General features: G+C 37.3%; 1 protein-coding gene across 1 annotated transcript in view; it reads left to right on the top strand.

Moving 5' to 3' along the window:
• Positions 1–26,449, top strand: part of MCC (MCC regulator of WNT signaling pathway) — a gene marked incomplete at its 5' end in the record, with an annotated part of 425,634 nt that overhangs the window by 70,017 nt on the left and 329,168 nt on the right. The window lies entirely within an intron of this gene.

The following is a 26,449-nucleotide window of genomic DNA, read 5'->3' as shown; positions in this document are numbered from 1 at the left end:
CCTAACACAGCCAAAAATAAAGAAATAAAATAAAAATTTTAAAAAAATTTTAAAAAAGAAGCTAATATATATGGAAAGCACATGAAACGATGCCTGGCATAGCAAGATAAGCTATAAGCCCTAGATACAAGTTAAGTTAATATTGTTATTATTATTGCCACTCAGTTTTATTTCCTGGAGATTGTCACAGTTACACTCATGTTGGAAAACTACTTCCTATTCAGTCTAATGTGAATCAAATACATTTAAAAATCTATAATAATTAAACAAAGCTTTATGTGTTCAATCAGTCCCTCTCTTTTCTACATCATCAATCTTTCCTTCTGATTCTATATAGATAAACTCTAGTATCTCCCATCTTGAGGTCAGGAGAAGCCTTTTCTTGACTGCATGTGCCTTCTAACTACTGCCCCACTTCTGTGCTCCTCTTAACAGTTAAACTTTTGGAAGAGTCTGTCTACACTGAATGCTTATCTGTCCTTACGTCTCATTCTTCCTTCAGCCCACCCTTGCCAGCTCCAGTCATCAGCACTCCACTGACCCTGCTCTTATTGCTTTCGCATTGTCCGACCCAGTGGTTCCTCTTCTGTCCTCATCTAGATCTTTGGCATTGGCTCAGCTGACTACTCCTTCATTCAGCTGCAGTTTATTTTCCTGGACTTCTCAACACGATGTTCTCCTGGGTTTCTGCATACTGTTTTGGCTTCCCTCTCTCTCTGTCTCTCTCTCCCTCTCCCTCTCTTTCTTTTTTTTTACTCCTCTTCTCCTGGACCACTTCCAAATTTTGAGGTGCCTTGGAGTTACATTTTCTCCCTAGATGATCTCATGTGGTCTCATGATTTTAAATACTGTTTTTGTGCCAGTGACTCCCAAATGTATGTATCTAGCCCTGCCCTTTCCCTTGAGCTTCAGAATCAGGTAAAATTGACACATATTCCTGCATATCTTATAGACGACTCAACCTTAACATGGTCAAAAAGTATTTTTGATTCCCTTCCCTACCCTTCCTCCCAGGGTCGTTTCTGTCCCAGATATCCCCGTCTAGGAAATATCACCATCCACTAGTTTGCTCAAGCCAGCAAGTCCCATTGCCTCTTTCGCCAGAGTACTTCCAGAATCTGTCCACTTCTTTGGCTCTCCTGCCACCACCCTCTTCTAACACCGTCATGTCTTGCCTTGGCTACTGAAAGAGCCTGTAACTGGCTTCCCTGATTCCTCCCTTGACTCCTTACATTTCATTCTTTACCCTTCAGTCAGAGTGGTCTTTTAACATTATGAAAACATGCTTAGGTCATTCCTGTGCCTACAGCGCTCCATGGCTTCCATATGAACTCAAATAAAGTCCAGATTCCTTACCGCAGTCTACCCCGTTCCCACCACTCTAAGTTGATCTCATAGCAATTCCCCTGACTTCTTTTGCAGGCTCCAGCCACACTGACCTTCCTGCTATTCCGCTAACTTAACAAATTTAGCCGGCCGCCAACCTTTGCCCTGGCTTTTTCCTCTCGTCTAAAACACTCTTCTTTCTGACCTTCTCTTTCTGACGTTCTCTTTGCATGGCTGACTCTTTCCTGTTATTCAGATTTCAGCTTAAATATTCCCTCTTTGGAGAGGCCTTTCCAAGCTAATGTAACCTCTTCTCATTTACTCTTTCACATGCCCTTATGCTTCATACCACTAATTCTTATTTGACATTATATTATATGCTTACTTGAACACTTATTTATCCATCTCCCGCAGTGCAATAAAAGTTCCGCTAGAATACTGATGACCTTGCTGGGGTCCTGCTGTACCCCAGCACTCAGAACAGTGCCTGGCCCATGAGACATGCTCAGTGCATATTTGTTGAATGAATGAATGAGAAATGCACTGTGTTCGTGCTCTTTTAGGGCTTCACAGAAGTGCAATGCATAGTTCCAGGCACTAAGTGACTTACAGTTTAATTGTGGAGTGATAAGCACATGACAAATTAGGTAGCAGTAAGGTTTAAATTAGAGTCAGTGAAACTTTAGAGGCCATTGAATGGTGCAGAAGATAAGGTCCGTAAGGAGATCTAAGAAATACCGTGAGCAGGAGTTTCAGGAAAGGGTTGAGGTTTCACCTATGACTGCATTGTGAAGAGAAGCAGAAAGAATGTTGTGCTGTTGTGAGAAAAGACTGAGAAAAACTTAGGTTTAACAGTTAAGTGTCAGAAAGACTTTATTGTCAGCCCTAACATTTCACAGCACCTCACAGCAGGGAGTCGAGTTGACAGAAAAAGACCTGTCAAAACATTACAGGCTCTACTTGGAAGAGGAGTTTCAATAGATTCATTTTTCCCAAATGTTTTCCTCAGAACACTGATTTCAAGAGATGCTCATAAATATTATGGGAAGAAAGAATTTCTTCGACAAATAACATTTGAAAACTTTGGGTTAAATTAGATGAAGAGTTTACTTCGAGACATCTCGGAGTCTTTAATGTGCTAATGTTTCCTGTGAATCTCCAGAAGAATAAAATACATAGCATTCCCCACATTTAATTGACCTTAAACTTTTATTTACAAATCTTCTCTTTGACCTTTCTCAAATATACTTTGGGGAAAAATTAAGATATCTGATCAACTAAGTCATAAGAGATTTTTGTATCATTTTGTCATTTTAGAAATAATATTCAAAATTTTTTGTCTTTCAGGCACCAGCTATATAAAATTTAATAGTTATAGCAATAATAAAAAAGGTTAAAAATTACCAATATTCACTATGCACAAGGCAATTTTCTAGGAACTTGTATTATATGCTAACATGATAAATCCCCAGGTTCACCACTGAGTTGCTGTGGGACTTAGGCTACATTCCTGATTACTCTGAGCCTCACTTCTCTTATCTCTAAAAGTAGAGTAGTAATACCTGCATTATAGGGTATTTGGAAGGACTTAGTGGGATATCACTTGTAAAGTTCTTACACAGTGCCTGTTCACATTAGGTTTTCAATAAACAATAACATTACTTTAATTATCATTATCATCTCTAATCCTTGAGACTACATTCCAGGTTTAGAATAGAACCCTCCTTATGTAGAGGACATTGAGGCTCAGAGAAGTTCAGTGACTTGCTCTAAGCCACAGAACTACTAAGGAGTTGAGAACACTAAGACACCACTTATTGAAAGAATTCTTGGAGTCCCCTGCAACTTTTGCTTAGAAACTTCATCTTCATGACCAAGATGCAAACTAAAAAGAACACTGCCATCCAGAGACCACTTCCAGCAATTGCAGACACGTGGTGCCCAGGGTCTTGAGGAGGGATCTGAGGACAAGGCCTGTTAGAGAAGCCCATCTCTTTGGCAGCAAAGTGACAGCATGCATTATGCCAAAATAGTTACAAGGTTGTGTGTATACTACCTAATTTCCCATTGGAAAATAAATAATCTAGATTCGTTATAATTATTTGTAATTTTCATTTTAAAATTTTGTGATTAAAAGCTCTTCATTTTGGGGGGGAAGGATAAATTGGGAGATTGGGATTGACATATACGCCCTACTATATATAAAATAGATAACTACAACAAGAACGGGCTCTTTCTTCCCATAATATGACTAGGTGAAGGAAAATGCAATAAAATATGATTTAAAGGGAAAAAAAATAATAAAATAGATAACTAATAAGGACCTACTGTATAGCACAGGGAACACTACTCAAAACTCTGTAATGGCCTATATGGGAAAAGAATCTAAAAAAAGAGTGGATATATGTATATGTATAACTGATGCACTTTGCTGTACACCTGAAACTAACACAACATTGTAAATCAACTATACTCCAATAAAAATTAAAAAAATTTTTTTTCATTTAAAAATTTTTAAAATTTAAATCACATATAAAAAATTGTGATTTAAATTTTTTTTTCAATTTTCTTTGTGATGGGGGAAGACTCTGGAATTTTAAAAAATTCCTAGCATTAGGTATTTATGTATGTTAGCAATTCCAACAGAGCCTTTATTCAAACGTGCCCTTTTAAATAAACAGTTTTTTACTTCAACTAAGCTGTGAACTTTAGACATGATTTCTACATATTCCTGTCAAATGTGTGATTTATGTGAAAGAGGTACTGCTTCAGGGTGATGACCACTAAAAAAAAAAACGGCTGAATTGTCTGCGGAGAGCTGATATGAGCCTGCAAGCTTGCCTAATGAGGTCTGTGCTTTTCATATCTTTGGGAGCACTTGTTTTTCTTCCTTTGGTCAGGTCTCAGAGAGCCCAAGAACTTATCTGAATCAAATCCCCATGGTTTTAAAATATTGCTTAAGACAGCAGACATTAAAATCTGCTAATTAATGCAACTAAATTTAATTTATGCTAAGATTAGAACACTGGGCACAGTTTCCAATAACCTGTATCTTCAAAGATGCTTTATTGGCCTTTCCTTGATATATATTCCCACCTGATGTGTCAGCTTCATTAATTACTGCTCTGACAGTGGCCCTGTGGTCCAAAAGGAGCATATAAAGTACTGAAGTTTCTTGGAGAAACTAATAGGAAGAATTTTCCTTAATGGAACTCAAAGTAAAAAGTTAGATCAAAGAATACATAGTTAGACAGGAAGGACTCCAAACCCCACAAGTCTGAGGAAGGAAATGTAAGGAGATATCCTGATTCCTTGGCACATTTAAAGAGACAAGCAACCCCCTGAATTTTGGTTTAGTATCTTGCTTTTAAAAAATTAAAACTAAAATTAGTTAATATATGCAAAACCTGTCTAGTCCTGAAACATCCCAATTTTTTCAGAGTAAATGGTACTCTTAAATATTGTTGGGGTTTTGTCTATGTGTATAAATATTTTTCTAAACTCTTAAAACAGGTTAAATTAAGTGAGACAGAGGGCATTTTCCAATTCAGCTGCATTGACACTGGTATGTAGAGTTATGGCTGGTAAATTTAGAGAATCAAATGTGGTTTAAGCCCTCTATGGACTCTGGATGAGAAATTAATAATTAACACAGAGTCTTTTAAATAAAATCACTCATTGAGAGTGATTCATTGTTAAAAATACTGCCCAGTGAGCATAAAACCAGACTAAAGTCACAGCAGTTTTTAGCCCAGTTGAAGTTTTCAAGAAGTTTGTTTTTTTGTTGGTGGTACTGGTAGTTTTTTACATACTCTAAGCCTTATGTCATAGGGTTAACAATATGTTTATTTAATTTATCCTACCCCTAGAGGCTTCTAAATTCTTTAAATAATAGGTATCGTGTTAACGTTCTTCTGTTGCATACTGAGAACACCGTCAACAACTGTCCGTAGATTGACTGTTTTTAGAGTTAATTTGGGCAGATTTAGTTCTTGATTAACTTAGTCCACTTGTATCCCTTTTTAGTAATCATTGTCCTTCCTGGCCTTGAGCAGTTCCTAACACCCACTGATTCACCTGTTCGTGCTTCTCAGATTAGACGTGCCATGGTCCAGATCTGGGTCTTCCTCCTCATCCTCTGAATTACTGCAGTTTCCTTCTAACAGTTCTTTTTGTCTAATTCCAGTTGATGCTGCTATGACTTCCAAATATTTTAAATACGTACTTATGGTAAAAATGCACTGATTCTCTCTTGTCTACTTAAGAGGCTCTCTGAACTCTTTTGGATGTCAAGACTCCTTACCATCCAGTGGGCTCATCCTACCTTACTCCATCTTGTTCCCCATTATTTCTTCACATGGACGCTTAGCTTCAATAATGCTGGCCTTCTAATTGATACATTCTCCTCGAGCCTACGTATTGAGTTTTGTTCCTTCTGTACTATATTAGTTAGAGCTTTTTGGTGACAAGCTGCAAACCCTCAACACTAATATTTTGAAGGAAAAGGGGAAGGGGAGAAGGAGAGGGAGGGAGGGGAGAGAGAGAAGGGAGGAAGGAGAGAGAGAGAGAGAAAATGTGAATATATTGGAGGATCTAGGCAGTTAGATCTAGCATGAATAGCTCCAGAGATTCAAATGCCATCAGTCTTCTTCTCTCCCTGTTTCAGCCCTTTCCCTCAGAAATAGCTTTATTCTCAGGCTCCTTGTTGTGGCCTACAGCAGCCCCAGGATTACTCCTGTTCTGTTGAGTAACTACAAGAGAAAAGAGTGATTTTTCTCTTCACAGCAGCTCCACAAAAATCCTGGAAATTGGTCTCATTAGGTCTTCTTGGGTTATATACCTATCCTTGAACAAGTCCCTGTGGCCAGAAGAATGCAGTGGCCTGATTGGCCAGGCCTGGACCACACACTCAACCTATAAGATTGGAGTGGAGTTGTTTCTATCCACATCATATGGACTGAGAGTTGAGGAAAGGAGGGAGGGAATCAAGGTGCTGTCACCACAAGAAGAGTAAATGGATGCAGGGCAGGTAAAAAGAGCAGATGGCCACCACATGGCCCTATGTATAAATCTTGCCTCCTATCTTTTCATTCAATATATACTCTTGCAATCCTCAAAAGGCTTTAATAATGCTACATTAAACTGACATGTGCACATATATTTTGCAACTAGGAGATTCACGTGTGTCTTGTCATAAAACCAAATTGTAAAAATTTTAATGCATTCTATTTTTTAAATGTGCTTCTATTATATCCTATGCCTATCCGTCATTGTAATTATGAACCATCCTGTGTTATAATTGTACATTTATATTTCTTTCTTCTCAACTAGATTATGTATCCTGGGTGAATAGCAGAGAGCCTCACACATGCCAAACAGTGGATGAACGTTTGATCAATAAATTAACATATCAATGAGCAAAACTGTTTGGTACTCATAGTACCTAGTCTTAGGTTTAGTAACTATTTGCTGATTTATTGTCAGTCTTCAAAGCATGGGCCTCTTTCTTTGAGGTAAAACTATTCCTTTCAAATAAGACGTGTGTTTGGACCTAGGCATTTTTTTAAAAGGAAGTTAGTCCAAGTAATGAGTTACAAATCAATCTTTTCAAGACTAATTTTTTCCTTTAAATCTATTCTTATCTCGAGGTTATAGTCTCAAGCTGGATATAATAAAAGTACCAGAACATTGAGTTCATTTCAGCTAGTATCTAGTAGGTGCCTTCACTGTGACACTTGCTGCTAAAGTGACAAAAGAAGGAGAAGGTTTGCTGTCCTTGATTGAAAAATATGGCCACAATATTTTGCAGCTCTTTTCCCACGCCCCTTGAACCTAGGGTGGCTTTGTGGTTTATTTTGACCAACAGAATGTGGCAAGAGTGAAATTGTGCGAGTTCTGGAGCCTAGGCTTCAAAATGCCTTGCAGCTTCCTGCTTCACCTCTTGGAACATTCCTGCAACCATGAAGGGAAGTCCAGGCTAGACTAACAAATGGTGAGAGACCGCACAGAGAGGCCCAGCCAATATCCAGCATCGAGGCCCTGCCAGTAACCAGCATTGAGGCCCCAGACACATGAATGTGCACATCATAGTTTCTCCAGCCCCAGTTGAGCTACCAGATGACTGCAAGTCACGTTAATGATCCTAGGTGAGATAAGATGGAGAACTGCCCAGGTGAGCCCAGCCCAAATTGTTGACCCCAGAATCACAAGAAACAGTAAGTTGCAGCTGTTTCAAGCTACTAAGTTTTGTGATGGCTTGTTACATAGCAGTAGATAAGTGATATATATATAGGGAATTACCCTTAAGAAGTTTGTGAAAGTATTATGAATATGAGGAAAGACAAAAGACCCCAAGCCATCTATAAATTAATTGCAACCCCTATCAAAATCCCAATGGCATTTTGCACAGAAATAAAAAAAAACGAGGCTAAAATTCGTATGGAACCACAAAAGACCCCAAACAGCCAAAGCAATCCTGAGAGAAAAGTACAAAGCTGGAGGCATTGTACTTTCTGATTTTAAGCTATATTATAAAGGCATAGTAATCTGAACAGTATGGTAGTGGTATTAAAAACAGACACATAGACTAATGGAACAGAATCAAGAGCTGAGAAATAAACCCACACATATACAGTTAACTAATACTTGACAAGAGAGCCAAGAATATTCAATGAGGAAATGATAGTCTCATTGATAAATGGTGTTGGGAAAACTGTATATTCACATGCAAAAAAATGAAATTGGAGCCCTATCTTATACCACTCATAAAATTAACTTGAAATGGGTTAAAAACTTAAATGTAAGATTTGAAACTGTAAAACTACTAGAAGAAAACATAAAATTTCCTTGATACTGTCTTGGCAATGATTTTTTTTAATATGACAACTAAAAGCACACGCAACAAAAGCAAAAAATAAACAAGTGGGACTGCATCAAACTTAAAAGTTTCTGTACAGCAAAGAAACAATCAGCAAAATGAAAAGGCACCCTACAGAATGGAAGAATATATTTGCAAACCATCTATCTGACAAGCAGTTAATATCCAAAATATGTAAGTAACTCATACAACTCTATAGCAAAAAAAGAACAAACTATCTGATTAAAAATAGAGGACTTGAACAGACATTTTTCCAAAGAAGACATACAGATGACCAATAGACACATGAAAAAATGTTCAACATCACTCATCATCAGAAATATGCAAATTGAAGCCACAATGAGATATCACTTTACACCTGTTAGAATGACTATCATCAAAGACAATAGAAAGGTTGTTGGTGAGGGTGTGGAGAAGAGGGAACCTTGTGCACCGTTGGTGGGAATGTAATTAGTACAGCCACTGTCAAAAATACTATGAAGTTTCCTCGAAAAATTAAAAATAGAATTAACATATGATCCAGAAATCCCACTTCTGGATATATATCTGAAGAAAATGAAAACACTAATTCAGAAAGATATCTGCACTCCCATGTTCATTGCAGCGTTATTCACAACAGCCAAGATAGGGAAACAACCAAAGTGTCCACTGATAAATGAATGATAAAGAAGATGTGGTATATATGTACAATGGAATAGTATTCAATCATGAGAAAGAAGAAAATCCTGCCATTTGCAACAACATGGAGGGACCTTGAGGGTATTATGCTAAATGAAATTAGAGATACAGGCCTTCCTCAAAAAGCAAGAAAAAATCTCAAATAAACAACCTAACCTACCACCTAAAAGAATTAGAAAAAGAAGAACAAACAAAGTCCACAGTCAGCAGAAGGAAGGCTATAATAAAGATCAGAGAAGAAATAAACAAATCAAAAAAAAAAAACAAAAGGAAATATCCGTGAAACCAAGAGCTGGTTTTTTGAAAAGATAAACAAAATTGATAAACCTTTAACCAGGCTCACCAAGAAGAAAGACAGAGGACCCAAATAAACAAAAAAGAAATGAAAGAGGAGAAATAACAAATACCACAGAGATACAAAAAAATCGTAAGAGAATGCTATGAACAGTTATAGACTAACAAATTGGACAACCTAGAAGAAATGGACAAATATCTAGAAACATACAGCCTGCCAAGACTGAGTTAAGAAGAAGCAAAGAATTTGAACAGATCATTAGAAGTGAGGTAGAATCTGTAATTAAAAAAAAAAAAAAAAAGGTCCCTGCAAATAAAAGTCCAGGACTGGATGGCTTTACTGCGGAAGACTGCCAAACACATAAAGAACTTAAACCTATCCTTCTCAATCCTTCTCAAACTATTCCAAAAAATTGAAAAGGAGATAACACTCCCTAATTTATTCTACAAGACTACCATTATCCTGATACGAAAACAGACAAAGACACTACAAAAAAAGAAAATTACAGGCCAATAACTTTGATGAATATTGATGCAGAAATCCTCAACAAAATATTAACAAACTGAATCCAGCAATACAATGAATGATCGTAAACCTTGGTCAAATTGGGTTTATTCCCGGGTTGCAAGGATGGTTTAACATAGGCAAATGAATCAATGTGATACACCACATTAACAAAAGGGAAGACAAAAACCACATGATCATCTTAAAAGACGCAGAAAAAGCATTTGACAAAATTCAGCATCCCTTCATGATAACTCTCATCAAAGTGGATATAGAGGGAACATACCTCAACATAATAGGGGGCATTTATAACAAACCTACAGCCAACTAATACTCAGTGGTGAAAAGCTGAAAGCCTTCCCGGTAAATTCAGGAACAAGAGAAGGATGCCCACTATCAATACTTCTATTTAACTTAGTATTAGAAGTCCTAGCCACAGCAATCAGACGATATATATATGTGTGTGTGTATACACACACACACACACACAAACACACACACACTCTCTCTTTCTCTCTCTCATCTGCCTTGGAGTACTTTGGTGGAAAAAACTGAGAAACACTGTGTTAAAGGATCTCTTTAAAAGTGTATGAACCTTGGAGCTTCTTTCTCTTCCAGTTTGTTTTCTTGGGCTGTTTAAGGCTTTTGACATTTGAGCTGACAGTCACTCTGGTACCAGATAATAACCTACAGAGTCCATCGGGTCAAGGAATAAAGAGTATCTAAGGCTGCCCAAACACTGTTACGGTCACCAGCAAAGGCACTTTCTGGAGTGGCTATTGCAATGGCTTTGATAGTTTTAACAAAAAAAAAAAAAAAAAAGGAATAGAGGTTTCAACTCAGCATATACAGGGAAGCAATCCTGCAGGAAAATCTTGATTACCCAGCAGCAGCTTATGTGTGGCAAATCTTGCTTTCAAATTATGAGCGTAATTAAGGATGTAACATAATAATGTCCTTAATATATCTCACAGATTTAGTAACCTGAAGATCAGCAGCATCCATTAAAACCAAACATTTTCCTTTTCCCTAACCCAGGGAAAGTGTGAAACACTAAAATAGAGAGAAAATCTGTTTGGGTTTAGTCTGAGAAGTCGTGTCATTTGCCATGAACAGACTAAGAGACCTTCTGAACAAAGCAGTGGGATAGGATATTGTAAATCATTTCTCCCCCATCCCCAGCATCACCAAGTTATGTCCTCCTTGGTTGTTTAAGGTATTGTGTGTCCTCAGAAGATTGAACACACATATTAAAATGTAAGTATAAAACAGCCAACAAGACCAAAGACAACAAATGTTTTTGACATCATCTGAGACAGTGAGAATGATCAAGAGTCATTTGTATGTTACTTATGTATCAGAATGGAAATGTTTCTGTATTGGGTATATTTGAACTTCAATTCTGTATGTGTGTGTGCATGTAAACTTTAAATATTCTGCACTTAAGATGTCAGATTTTATTTATGGTACACTGGCTTTCATCTCTCCATTCTGAAGTCACTGCAGACAGAACAAAGAAACAAAATATGATGTATTTTGTTTTTAAACTTCTAAGCAAGCATGTGTAAGATCAGTGGATTCTCAGGTATTTCTTGAGATATTAAATAATTTAGATTTCTTTTGTAGATTAGTACCTCACGTAATAAAATACACTGTTCTGTGGTGGTCTAAATTCTTGTAAAGCTATGTCTCAAGTAGTGCAAACTGGTTCTGTCTTACTTCCTGATTTTGTCTTTTATCAGCATTTCAAGCTATTTGATGCTGCTCTTTTTGAATATATTATTTTAGCCTCATTCCCAGTGGCATTAATCACTTCATTTTAGTCAGCAAAAGACAAAGAGTTCATGGAAATCCAGGTGTGTTTATCTCAGGTGGTAATCCTGGCATGAAGGGTGCCAGTGATTACCTGTGTTGATTGTATCTTTTGAACCACATAGAACCCAACAAAATTGTTCATCTTTTTTCTCTCCAGCATGATTTAACTGCACCAATTCGTTAAGTGTCACTGTTTTTATGGATGTTGAAACCATTCCAATTTCAGTGGCAGTGATACAACTTGGCATGATTTTAGATACTTTTCATGGAATAAAAATGATTACTTGGCTGAGATAAAGGCTCAGTCTGCTCGCAGAAAGTGTTTAGTTTGGCCAGACTATTTCATTGTCCATTGTTCATTCTAGAGAAACTCTCACTCAACATTATAAGCACAAAAAGCACAGGAAGGCTTATTTTGCTTCCTGTTTTATCTCTTGTAAGACTACTGCAAGTTCGTTGGAGAACATAAATGAAAGAGCATTAATAAATGACTGTTTAAATCAGTTAAATCTTTATGGTTGTTTTGGAAGAATTTTGTATGGTTTCCAGTTGATCCATTTAAGTTTGCTATCCACAAGAAGGTCTAGGTGAAGGAGAATTTAATCCAATACCTTGTGTATTTATTTAGCTCTCATTTATGAATACATATCAGTCAGTTCTAGATAAATTTTAAGGCAAAAAATTACCATGTCAGATTTCTCTCTTGGTATTTATAATGTTTTCTTTGATTTATCTGATTTAAGATTTAGAGTACTTGATAAGTTTTTGCCCTTGAATTATAAGATTACAGCCCAGAGAATCTGTTAAATACCATCTAGTTTCACCATCTGTTTAGTATAGATGAGGAAATGGAGAACTGGAGGATTAAATAATAACTGTTAGGTCACAGAGTTAGTTGGTGGCATGGCTGGGACTAGACTGGAGCTTTCCTGGCTCCTGGTTTGTTTTTCTGCTAATTCACTCTGCTGTGTTCTTTCCTCTTTTTCTCTTGCTGTATTAACAAAAACTTAGAATTCCAACCTCTAGGATTGTTTGTTTTTCTATTATGAATTTCTAGGTAGAGATTTAGAACTCTGAACTCCCTGAACTCCTAAAGAGTAAATTTAGTTACCAATCTCACCTATTTCAGTTGCTTTAATGCCACAACCAAGACACTCAAAATGCTTATGTGTTTCTAACACTTTACACTTTGCCCTTTTTTTTTTTTAACTTAGGTTATACTATTCTTCAAGGGATTTTTCACTTAATCTCATTTGGATAACAGTAACTAGGTCTAGAATCTATGGATGTAAACATCAACCTTTTCACCTTGCCCTTTGTATGTCAACATAGTACTTAAATGTCATCTGTCTCCAAACTTGCCGCTAGATGGTACTGGTTCCTGGGCAAAAACCCTGATAAAAAAGGACCCCATTGTTAGTGTCCACCTCGTGTATGAAATTGAGACTGTAGTTTATGATATATACTTAGGTCTACAAGGCCACAGCCCTGGGATGGGTGGGGTCTCCCCGGAACAGGAAGGTGATTTCTGATTGTTCCTCCCAGTCTGTCACCTGGGAAAGAGTAGGTCCTCAGATATAGAACTGTAGCTCAAAAGGAAGAGTTGCAAATGCTTACTGAGGGCAGGTAGACAACATAAATGAGTGAAGTTGACCAGATGCAGGCTCCAGCAAACTGGAGGACACGTGCCCATTTGCAAAGAGGCAGCCAATGCTCAACTACAGCCAAATGTGGGAATGGGAGCCAAATGTTTCCAGACATTGTATGTGTGTGTGTTTGTGTGTGTGTATATATGTGTGTGTGTTCAATACCAGAAAATATTTTTACTTTTTAAAAATATGATCTCTCCAAAGTTTTAATACTGATGACTAAATTTTTAAAAAATGATTTTTGAGTAGAATCAACAGAATATAACTGTGGACCAGATATAGTTCATACCCACCAGTCTGCAGCTTCTGTCAGAAGAAAGTCTTAAGTCAACAGAGTAGGAGGTGACTTCTTTTTGAGCCTTCGCCCCTTGCTTTTGGAATAAGAGGAATTTGACTATCTAGTTTTATGCTCTTAAATGCTGGGAATTGGGATAATGTCATAACATAGGCTGGACTGGGAATTAGGATGGGATAGGGATAGTACCCACAAAAAGTAAATCTCCACTGATATGCCTGATTATCGAGTTTCATGCCATTTCTATGTTAATTTCTCTTTTGATGTTTATAAAATCTTTTATGAATGCTGCCACTTTGCTTTGTTTGTGGTACTAAGGAAGAACAATTGTCCATTCTTGGGCCACAGTGTCGGAGGGGAAACAACTCTGCCTCTTCATGGCCTGGGAATGGTTGCAGGGATAATTAGAGGGAAATCCTGAAGGGGAAGGTGAATTATGGATGATAACAGTTGAGATTATGAGTTTCTGTTACATCATCTGTTGTGGAGATTTTCCCTCCATTGCCAGGTTTGTTTTTATTAAGCGAGTTGTCTGTCTTCTTATACATTTCTGCTGATTTGCTTTGTTGTTGACTAAGCTGTACTCTTAGAGTCTATTCCTTTGGTTTATCCCAAGGAATGCTTTTGTCCTCATTTTTTAAAAGGCAAATACCAGAGAATATATTTAGCCTTATCAGTCATTCATACTGTGTATTAGTAAAATGATCAGATTTTTTTACTTGAGCTGGCTCTCTAATGAGGGGAATCCAAGGGAGAGATTCTGAAGAACAGGTGGGAAGGGGGAGAATTAGTGTTGTGGAAGAAACCTGAGGAAGGAAGAAAGAGGTAAGGCTGGGGGAAAACATTTTGTCTTTTTCACTTCTGTGTATACCTGGTCTGATGAAGTCCCAATTCATCCAGTATGGCACAGATCAGTGTTTCCTAAGCTAAGCCTGATAGGCTTCCATAATTTGGGGAATGGGGAACTGAGATCTTAGAGCTGGAACAGGTCATATGGCCCAAAGGAGCAATCAACCAAGGAGCACCAAGACATCTGAGGAATTCCTCTAAAATGAAAGATAGAGACCAAAACAAGTAGAAAAACTTAAAAGGAACAGAGACTCTGCAAGGAGAATACTCAAAATAGTCCCTCTTTAATATACTGTGAAATACAGGAAAAAATATTGTATCCATAAAAAAAAAAAAACAGGATAAAGAGAAACATTAAAAAACCTGCTCTGGAAAAAACATAGCATAAATTATAAGCTCAACAAAAAGAAAGAGGAATAAAGATAAGAATATCTTCTAGAAAGAGAAGCAGAGAAACAAAGAAATTTAAGATAGGAAAGAAAAGATACGAAAAATTAGAGGGCTGGCGCCGGATGTCTACCACCCAAATAATAGGCATTCTCAAAAGAGCAAAGAAAACACAGGGGGAGAAATCGTCAACAAAATGGTCCATGAAATTGTCCTCCAAACTGAAGAATGTGTTTCCTGATAGAAGGGGCTGACCAAGCATCACCTACCACAGAATTTTAAGACACACATCATTGTGAAATTTCATCACACTAGGGACAAAAAAAAAAAAAAAAAAAAAGATTCTTCACACTTTCAGAGGAAAAACAAAAGAGCACAAATATAAAAGATTTGGAATCAGAATGGCTTCTGACTTCTCAAAAACAATGACATTAAATTAGCATTGTCTTCAAAAGCCTGAAGAAGAATTGTTTCCAACTTAGAATTCTTTACCAGCTATTAATGAAGTATAAGGATAAAATATAAATGTTTTCATGCATGCAAAGTCTCAGAAAATTTATTTCCCGTGCCTAATTTCTTAGAAATCTATTAGGCCTCCAAAAAAAAGGAGTTAACCTAGGAAGAAAAATACATGGAACCATGAAACAAAGAGTGAAAACAAGTTAGAAGTGAAGCATAATGGTCTTTGGAACCAGTCTGGACTACAGCAGGTCAAAAAGCTCCAGGAGAAGTTTTTCTGACTAAATTTGATGGAATATCTCTGCATCTTAAATTATTAAGAGGAGATTTAGATAATTAGCTAAGAAACTGAGGCTGAATTCATGGTATGTAGAAAACTAAACAAAGATACAAAGTATTAATTTTAGGGAAAACAAGATTATTCAAGAAAAGAAAAGTAGGCATGGCCCATTTGTGAATATGTAGTTTACATCATCATAATTCACACAAGTCATATTTTAAAGAACAAATATGGATTCCCATAGCAAGTAACATGATTAGATATCAGGATGTATCTTCCAGCTGAAACAGGTTGTAAAGCTGAAATGACTAGTTTTAAAGCCCTCCTTTAACACACTGAATATCTAGTGCAATAGTAAAATTTGTGAATCTAAAATTTGTCAATGAGGAAGCTTGGAGCATCAAGCCACTTTTACCTTGAGATTATTGTCTGAACCTGGTAAAATTGAATTTTGGATTACATGACCCTGTAGGTTCTGGGAACAGAAGACAAATTCCAAGGACTGCTCAGGTAGGGAATTTTATAAAATATACCCTTATTTCAAGTGCTAGAATATTAGAGGGCTCTACCCTCTGTGTAAAGTTGAACCAGAAGTCCATCACCCTCAGAGTATTCTAAAAGAAGTTGCTTTGGAGATGAGTAAAGCAGTTCTAAAAGTATCTCCATAAATAATTTTCCAAGGAATATGGGCAACTCAGTATCTGAAATTACTAAGTATATCAGGAGACTACATACCACGAGCAGGAATTAACATAAAAAACAAAGCCACCAAGATTTCATTTATTGGAATTGTCAGACTCAGAATATAAAGTAATTATGTTTACTATGTTCAGAAAGAAAATCTAAGGTAGAAAAAGAAAACCAAAGAACCAAGCAGATTTGAAAAAGAACCAAATGGACATCTAGGAATGAGAAATGTTATAGTTGAAATAAAACAATTAAAATTAACAACAAATTAGTTAGAGATAAAGAGAGAATTAGTGAAATAGAAAAAAGGTTAGATGACATTATAAAGCACAGAGGAAGAAACACACGTAAAAGGTAAAATATGAAAGAGAGACATAACATAAAATTGGATTCTCAGAAGAAGAGGAAAGAAAGAATGAAGCAGAATAAGCATTTGAAGTAATGGCTTAGAATTTTTGAAAACTAGATACTAACCAGTAGATTCCAAAATCCCAATGAGTCCTGAGCAGGAAAAATTACAAGAAATATACATATCAAGTAACATAATTAGATAATTAGACACATTACTGTGAGCCTGTAGAACACGAAAGATAAAGAAAAAATCTAGGAAAGTATTTTTTTAAGAGGCAGATTACTTTCAAAGGAGCAACAGTTAGGCTGAGAGCAGACTCTCAAGAATAATGGAAGACAATGGTATTCCTCTGTCCTCTATGTATTGAGAAAGGTAATTGACAAGCTAACACACCATACCCAGCAAAAGTATCTTTCAAGAATCAGGGTGAGATAAAGACATTTAAAGACAAACATGAACCTAGAAAAGACCTTCATTAAGAGAAATTCTAAAGGATATATTTAAAACAAAATGAGAGTGGTTCCAGATAGAAGTTCTGAGTTGGAAGGGAGAAAGAAGAATAAAGAAAGTGGTAAATATGTGAATAAACTTAAATTAAATAAACAGTAAAAAACAATAATACTTTTCTTGGAGTTTTAAGAGAAAATAAATATTCAACAATAGAAGCATATAGGTTGAGAGTGGGATGAATAGATTTTAAGTTTTCTAAGGTTCTTATATTGTCCAGAGCTAGGTAAAGATATAGATAAACTTTAGATTTTGATAAATTAAGGATGTATGTTGTAATGTCCATCATAATCAGTAAAATAGAAAGCATTTAACTCTCAAACCTATAGATGTAAAATATAGAATGAGAAAATGTTTCAAAAGGCAAGAAAAGAGAAAGAAATTTAGAACAAGTAGACACATAGGAATAACAAAATAAGATGAAAAGAGATTAATCCTTGTATTAGTATTTCAATTAAATGTAAATAGATTAAATCCTGTAGTTAAAGACATAAGTGGTAAGAATGGATTGTAAAAATCTGCTTATGGGCTGTTTATAAGGGATAAATCAAAAACCAATGCGGGACTTCCCTGGTGGTCCAGTGGGTAAGATTCCACGCTCCCGATGTAGGGGGCCCGGGTTCGATCCCTGGTCGGGGAACTAGATCCCATGTGCATGCCGCAACTAAGAAGTCCACATGCCACAGCCAAAGATACCATATGCTGCAATGAAGATCCCACGTGCCGCAGCTAAGACCTGGCACAGCCTAAATAAATAAGTAAATAAATAAATATTTTTTTAAAAAACCAATGAAAAGCTTGAAAGAAAAACAATGGCAAAATGTATGTTAAGCCTTCCTCAACAAAAGAAATCTGGAGTAACTATAATAATAGGAAACAAAATTGTCTTTAAGTTAAAAAATAGGGTGTGGGTTTTTTTCCTGACACCAAATAGATCACTCCAATACCAAGTCTCTGATTCTTTGACCCAACCAGGTGTCCTACAATTCAATTCAACTCTGATGCTACCTGGAGTTAGCACAGACCCCACAAGTTAAGGCATCAATCCCACAACCCTGCCTCAACTTCAGACATCACCCACAAAGGGGATCCCCAGGCTACCTGTACCTCTTCCTGGCCAACTACAAATTCAGGGGTTTCCACAACACCCTTCTCAGGTTTTATAATTTCTAGAATGACAATAGAACTCAGTAAAGTGCTATACTTATTATTACAGTTTATTGTAAAGGTATAATAATTGAACAACCAGATAAAGAGGTATATAGGGCAAGACCCAGAGAATCCCAAACACAGGAGCCTCTGTCCCCATGGAGTTGGGTTGCACCACCTTCCCAGCACGTAGATGTGTTCGCCGACTTGGAAGCTCCTGAACCCCATTGTTAAGGGGATTTTATTGAGATTTTATTATGTAGCCGTGGTTGATGAAATCAACTGCTGATGGCTGAACTCAGTCTCTTGCCCCTATAACTCCCCTTCTCCAGTCCGTTTGAGTCATCTCATTAGTATACAGATGATACTCTTACTCAGGAAATTCCAAGAATTTTAGGAGCTCTGTGCCAGGAAAAGGGAGCAAAAGGCAATATATATTTTTTATTATACCACAAAAATTTCAAAATGGTGAAGGATTAAATCCACCAAAAAGATGTAACAATTTTAAATTTGTATTTACCCAATAAAGAAAGTCTCAAAATACATAAAGTAAAACTTGACACCTATAAGAGAAATATACCAATCCATAATCATTATGAAGGATTATTAGAATATTTCTCATTAATTGCTGGCATAAGCAAACCAAAACAAACAAACAAAAGCCAAAATAAATAAGGCTCTGTAAGGTTTGAACAACCCAATTAATAAACTTGACCTAATGGTCATATAAAGCAGACTCCATCCAACAACTATAAGATATACTTCTTTTTTCAAGTGTACATGGAACATTTGTAAAATTTGATCATGTACAGGCCATAAAACAAGTCTCAACAAATTTAAAAGGACTGAAATAATATAGACCATGTGTTCTGAATATAATGCAGTGAATCTATAAATCAAAACACTACCAAAACCCCATATGATAGGAAATTAAGAACATACCTTGAAATAGTTCCTCGATCTAAGACAAAATTATGAAAATAATTTGAATTGAAATTCAAAATAATTTGAATTGAAAGATTATGAAAATATCAATTGAAATGCAACACTTAGAGGAAATTTTATAGCTTTTTATGCATATACTAGAAGATAAAAGAAAAAGGGCTGAGTTGAGCATCCATTCCAAGAATTTAGAAAGAGAACAGCAAAATAAACAAAATAGAAGAGAAGAAAGGATATAATAAAGATAACCAAAATCAATGAAACAGAAAACAAGCACACAATATAGAGGCACAGTACAGACTAAAGATAGGTTTTTCTAAAAGATTTATGAAATTGATTCTTCCTGGCAAGAATGCTAAAGTGGAAAAAGATAAGGCACAAATAGTTGTTAAAGGAAAAAAAAATAAATAAAGACCATTAGAGAGCAAGGATTGAATACTGAGTGGGAAAGTTTTACTGCCAAACAGGCAACCCAATCAAGCATGGAGTCCAGGAAGGCTCTCCAGGTTGAGGTCAGAGGAAAAGAAGACCATGAACTCTCTTGGTCCAGTATTAGCAAAGCACCTGGGCACTGTTGATTAGCAATATCTGGGTTTGTTGGCTGAGGTCATATGCTGTGTAGGCGTAGCATGTTTGTAGCAGGAATAGGGCATCCAGGGGCCTCTAATTCGCACATATAGCAACTGAGTCAAGATTATGTCACCCAGTCAAGCCAAATAAGGGATTATTATACCCAGTATCAGGAGTGAAAAGCAGACATTGCTAGAGATGCTGCAAACATAAACAAAAAGAAGATATTATAAATAGCTTTCTGCTGATATAATTAAAAGTTTAGAAGAAATAAAGAAATTTCCAGAAAATAGAACTTACTAAAACTGATTCATTAAGGAATATAAAATCTGAATAGTTTTATAATACATTAAGAAATATAAAATCTGAACAGTTTTATAACTAAGAATGAAATTAAAACAGTAATTAAAAAAAATCTTTCCACAAAGAACACTCAAGACCCAGACAACTTCACCAGCAACGTCTACCTAACACTGGAAGAACAAATAATTCCAGTCTCACATAGACTCACACATAACCTTGATACCAAAATGTGACAGGTACAATGTAAGAAAGAAAAATTATAGGCCAATTTTACTTTTGAACAGAGATGCAAAAATCATAAACAAAATACTAGCAAACCAAAATCAATAATATATAAACAAGATATCACATACTTTGACTATGTTGGGTCTGTCTCTTGAGTGCAAGCTTGGTTTAACATTGGAAAATTAATATAACCTACCACTTTTTAAAAGCTTAAACAAAAATGCCAACTTTTCAAGAATAAAAAATAATTCTATTTTTTGCTAAGAAGCTGGAATCAGCATTCAATTTTTGTATTCCTATTTGTGTATTCCCCGCCACCCCCCACCCTTCCCCGGCATTTTCCCGTTTTGATTAGACTAATTTTCAGCCAAGAAATACGACCATCCCTATGGGCATGCCAACCTAAGGATGTGTATGATGCTTCTCACCACAGAGAATAGGTCCAGATTAGCATTATCCCCATTTAGTCTTATGGTACTTAAAAATCAGTGACTACCAAGGGCTTACTGAATACATGGTCCATTAATATGCCTTGTAAGAGAAGGATAAGTTGATCCAAAATACCAAGAGAAACAAATCTTTTAAAAAAAATCTTAAAGTCTTGTAGACCATAGGTGTTACCCCCCCAACCCCAAGCCAGCCTCAGGGTCAAGTGAAACTCAATTAACCCTTCTTTACTCCAATGCCTCCTCATTTTAACACACTTTCCCTAAATTCTCCTTTGAATTCTTTAGCCCCGAATCAACCCTCTTGCTTATCCCCTTCATATGTCTAGTTTAGACAAACCAAGATAACAAGCTGCCAAATATTATTTTTAGTTATTTAAAAAGGTTAAAGATGATTACTACCGCATCTTTATTAACTGCTGAAGGGCAGACACTTTGCCTTTTATATTATATTTGGTAAAGAACAGAACAATAGACTCTCAAGCTGGAGAAGAATTTTAAAGGCTGTTTGTTCCAGCTATCCCTTTGGTTGCCTCTAAACTATCTTCCATTTAGTGTTCCCAAGCCTGTGCTTAAATACATTAAGGACTGTTGAATTTACTTGTACAGAGTGGAACATTAAGAAATATCCACTAAGGATGATGATGTTGGTAAGTGCACTTCAATAAGAAATACATTTCTTCATTTCTTTCTTTCTTGTCACCTATCAGTAGTCTTGGGGTCAGGGGAGGGGGGAGGGAGCTGCATTTCAAAATGCATCTTCCACTGTATTCCTAATGTTCCATTGAAATTCAGTGCCTTGTCCCCAGAGGGGACACGTGTGACCTGTATTCAAAATAGGATGCTAATAGACTCACTTCCTAAAGATTGCCAGAGGCCAAAGAACTGACTTTTTTTGTATTGGAGTATAGTTGCTTTGTAATGTTGTGTTAGTTTCTGCTGTACAGCGAAGTGTAGCAGCTATATGTATACATGTGTCCCCTCCCTCTTGGACCTCCCTCCTACTCCCCCCACCATCGCACCCATCTAGGTCATCACAGAGCACTGAGCTGAGCTCCCTGTGCTATACAGCAGGTTCACCTCCCCTTAGTAGGATATGTGCTTCGAATTTTTGTTTTTTTGGTTTTTCCCAGAAGGATACATAGGTTTTTTTAACTATCCTTTCCTACCCAATTCTCCTTGAGACCACAGACACAGATTTTAAGACAATTGGCCTGTGTTTGCATGTACTTTGTGCTGTAGGGAGCTAGAGGCCCTCGTGGGAATTGAGCTCCTGAATTTTGTACCAAGAATTGACATTAATAAATGACCGAAGACTCATATGGTTATCCTCCTTTGGACTACAGGATTTACTGCTGCTTCTGTTGACGTTAGTATTATCTAGAAATAGTAAATGCGCTATGACAGGGAAGGCTGACACCTGGCAGCCAATTTGTTCAAATTCCCCTGTGCTGCTTTCTGCTGGTGTGGTAGTTCTGAATTCAGAAAGGTAGCTGCTTCCAGTGTTTCGAAAGGAGTACTTTCTCTCTTGCCACTGAAGGTAATAAATTAGGCAGTGTTCTCTAAACAATCCGCATAAATGAAAGATTAATGACCACTCATAAAGTACTGTTAATACAAGTCACACTCTGCATTATCACCTGCCTGTGATGTGATGAGAGGCCCCGGGCATTCGAATGAAGGATGGAAAAAAAAGAACTGGAGGTAGAAAACAGGGGTGTCTAGGGTGGCCAGAGCACAAGTCTGATGAATAAATCATATCTCCTCAGCCCTTGCTGCCACCACTACCGGGCTGTGCAGATTTCCTTACGGTGCTGGACACAGCTGTTGGGAAGGCCAGGTGTCCTCTGGACGTAGGAGTTGGCCAAGTAAAATAGGGAAGCATAGTCTATCAAACCTGATAACCAAAGACTGTGAGTTGTTAATGGAATATTCCATACTCAGAGAAACATAACTTTGGCCGTGACCTAATTGGCTATTTTTATTGTCTGTAGTGCTGATATTAAGTACAAAACTATTGATGAAAATTTAGCCACTGGTTAGGCGCCAAAGGTTTGTTTTTTAAAAATTGGTAATTTTAGACTTCCCTGGTAGTGCAGTGGTTAAGAATCCGCCTGCCAATGCGGGGGACACGAGTTCGATCCCTGGTCCGGGAAGATTCCACATGCCATGGAGCAACTACTGAGCCCACGCGCCACAACTACTGAGTCCGCGTGCTGCAACTACTGAAGCCCGTATGCCTAGAGCCTGTGCTCCGCAACAAGAGAAGCCACTGCAATGAGAAGCCCGTGCACCACAATGAAGAGTAGCCCCCACTCACTGCAACTAGAGAAAGCCCCCTCACAGCAATGAAGACCCATACAGCCAACAATAAATAAATTTTTTAAAAATTAAAAAAAAAACAGCTCATAAATTTAAAAAAAAAGAATTGGTAATTTTAACAGGTACCTTTCAGAACCTAGGAGGTACACATTTCCCTCATATATTCGTTCCCTAATAAATTGTCCAAAATGGGTTCCAAATAACTAAAATTGTGAGGTGTGACCAGATAATTGCTCACATTTCTTGATCAGTTTGTCATATACCAGGGATTGTCTCATACGTTCTACATATTTTAATCTTATTTGACTCTCACAGCACCTCTATGAAATACATATTATTATCCCCATTTTAAAGTTGAGAAAACTGAAGCTTAGGTTAAATAATTTGCTTGAGGTCACATAGCTGGTCATGGTGACTCTTGACTTGACCTCAGTGAATCTGACCACAAAACCCCAGCTCTTAACCACTATTCTATGCAAATGAGCAAAGTCTATAAAATGAAGCTAAAAGAGAGAAAATATCTTTTTTTCTTAAAATGGAAAAATGACTTCGCTATTCATAGACTGTGGGTGGATCTATATAACATACTATATGTAAGGTTCTTAGAACAGTGCCTGGCCCTTACTGGCTTTGAATAAATGTTAGCGGTCATGGTTGTTGTAGTATCTTTAAGGTAAATTTCAGGTGTTCCAAATGTTGGTGTGACTGATTCTCACAGGGAGCTTGGCCCTTGGGAAGGTGGCATAGTGCCTTTGGTGAATAAGTGCATTAATTGCAGGCTTTGAAACCAAACCTGGGTGGCACTTTGAAAATGGGATTAAAGCCCTATCTTATAGCCAAGTACCCAGCAGAGCAAGGATCTCAATGTTTGGCAGATTTTGTGTTGCAGCATCCTCTCTGAAAGCAGGGTTTTCCCAGTGATGTATTTTATAAAGATGTCAAATGGCCACTTGTTTCCTGTGCTTTTCTGATAAGAGAAGCATTTGGAATCTGTGCTCTGCCACCTTTAAACACTAAGTATTCAGATTTTTAAAAGTATACATCTTACTTCTTACTTCAGAGCACCCTAGAGGATTATGGTGGCAGATATTATGGCCTCCTTTGGTTCTGTGTATGCAGAGACCTCTAGGCCCAGGGAGTGCTTTGGCCTTTGGTGTTTAACGGGATGCTGTACAGCCACTGTCCTTACTGGCCTGGAGAGCAGCTGCTCAGTGGTTATTAGGGACTGAATATTTGTGTCCCCCCAAAATTCATATGTTGAAGCCCTAACCGCCAATGTGATAGTTGTTAGAGATGGGGCTTTTGGGAGGGGACTAGTTAGATGAGGTCATGGTGATGGGGCCCTCATGATGGGATTAGTGTCCTTATCAAAAGAGACATCAGAGAGTCTGGTGAGCATGGGGGACAAAAGGACATGGTGTCCATGTTCAGGAAAAGAAAACATGGCCATCTGCCTGTGGTCAACAGGCTTCTTTTGAGGTGAGCAAGGGAGTGAAAAGAGACTGGCATGAGGCTGAGAGTGAGCCTGTAAACGTCAGGGACCATCATGCTTCAAGGGGCAAAAGGAAGATGGTTACTAGACCTACATTTTTGAAATTTTTCAGTGAGTTCTTCCAAATGAAATGACGAATTTTGCCTCAGGAATGTTGGGTTTTATCCAGAAAAATGTAATGTGAAGACAGATTAAAAGAGAGTAATGGGAATAGTCTACTGTATTTTTTTAATTGAAGTATAGTTGATTTACAATGTTGTGTTAATTTCTGCTGTACAGCAGAGTGACTCAGTTATACACATCTACTGTATTTTTTAAAAAATACACTTTGCTTTTTTGTGGTCCATTTATGTGGATGCTAATATGATTGCCTTGGCTCCTTAGCAGAGGATCTGAGTTCCCAGCATCACTTCAGCAAAAATTGTTATGGTAATAGCGTGAGGGCCTTTTGATCTTGCTGATTAACATGGAGCTTGGCTAACCTGATTGTATAACTCTGCCCGAAACTGGGTTTCGGTCTGTTAATACAGCATAATACATTCAAACGAAGCTTCCTTGGGCTGTCTTATCCCAGAACTGTTGTGTTTTATTATTTGAAATGAAGTTCTCATAAAGAACTTTGCATAAAGAAAAAGTTTAAGTGTATAATTTATTTTGATTTTTAAAATTAATCTCCATGTTGCTTTTCCTGGTTAAGAAGTGAAACCCTGGGGTACTACAACTGTGAATAATTCAGCAATCCATTCAATAAATGTGTGTTAAATTCCTGATATGTCGCAGGCTATGTGCAAGGTACTGGGGATACCGTGGTGAAACATAAAAGGCAAGGGCCCAACACTATGCTTTTTTGCCTTATGTATGAGCTATCAGGCCATCAATGATTCAACCCATTTTTCAACTCTAAGATCGATCAGTCTTCTGGCCACACATTGCTGGGGCCAGGACAGAGAATGTGTGGCAGCTAGGCAGACAGCATTCAGAGGAGCAGTGGGGAGGAAGGGCAGGCATTTTGGAGTCTATGCTGATATGGAAAGCAAAGCCACCCTTGCAATACAGTTGATAGACTTTAATATTAAAATAAACTTTGGGCAATTGGAAACATAACAACAGAGTTGTCTGCTTTGGTACAAAGACATGTCACCCCAGCTATACATCATTGTATGAAGAAAGTGTTGGATTAGGTTGACTGAAGAAGATCAGCAGAACATGAACAGTAGAGGGAAACCATCTGAAGTGGTTCCAGACAAAGACAGTTTTCCTAATTCCATTGATGAAATTCACCAGTACCCAGTAAGGGGCGATTGGAAATTCACATCAGAACCCGCTGTACATAATTTGTAGTTTGCTCTATGTAATTATACTCAAGTAAATTGTAGAGGAATCTATATATGTTCTCCTTTCATAGTACAAATCAAATCATTTTAACAAATCCCTTTTTTTAAATTAAAAGTCATGTATTAAAGACCCACCAAAATGAAAACTCCACAAGCAGGGACTGCAGTTCATCATGCTCACTGCTCTGTCCCCAGAACAGTGTGTAGCTCGTTGTCATATTTTCTGGATGCCCAGGCCTTTCGCATACTCTTCCTATGCTTAGGAAAGGTCTCATCTTACAAATCCTACCTCCCCAAAGTGGAAGCCAGAAAACAAATTTCCCAACCTCCTCTGCAGCTAAGATGGAGGCATGTGACCCAGGATCCACCAGCCAGCTGCACCCACAAGGGACTTCTACTCAGAAGTGAACACAAAGAAGCAAGCTTTACCCCAAATCTAATTTTTCTAGCAAAGGTGGAGACTGAAGCCTCAGTCTTTCTCCTCCAGTAAGGTTTCCCTGAATATCGCCCATCCTTCTTGAGGGCAGTCGGGTTTAGAACTTCCCTAGGTCTACTTTTCATTGTACTTACCCATGCTGTTATAATGATTATCATCTTTAATTAGGTTCTAATCTGCTGTGATAGTTAAGGTAATCCTAGCTGCTCTCACAAACAAACCAAAAATATATGGTGGATCAACCACAGAAGAAGTTTCCCTTTCCTGATC

Source organism: Balaenoptera physalus, assembly GCF_965194825.1.
Source record: "Balaenoptera physalus genome assembly, chromosome: 3".
In the NCBI taxonomy this organism is placed as follows: Eukaryota; Metazoa; Chordata; class Mammalia; order Artiodactyla; family Balaenopteridae; genus Balaenoptera; species Balaenoptera physalus.
Note: the sequence above shows the minus strand (reverse complement) of the source record. Positions and strands in the feature narration are given on the sequence as shown.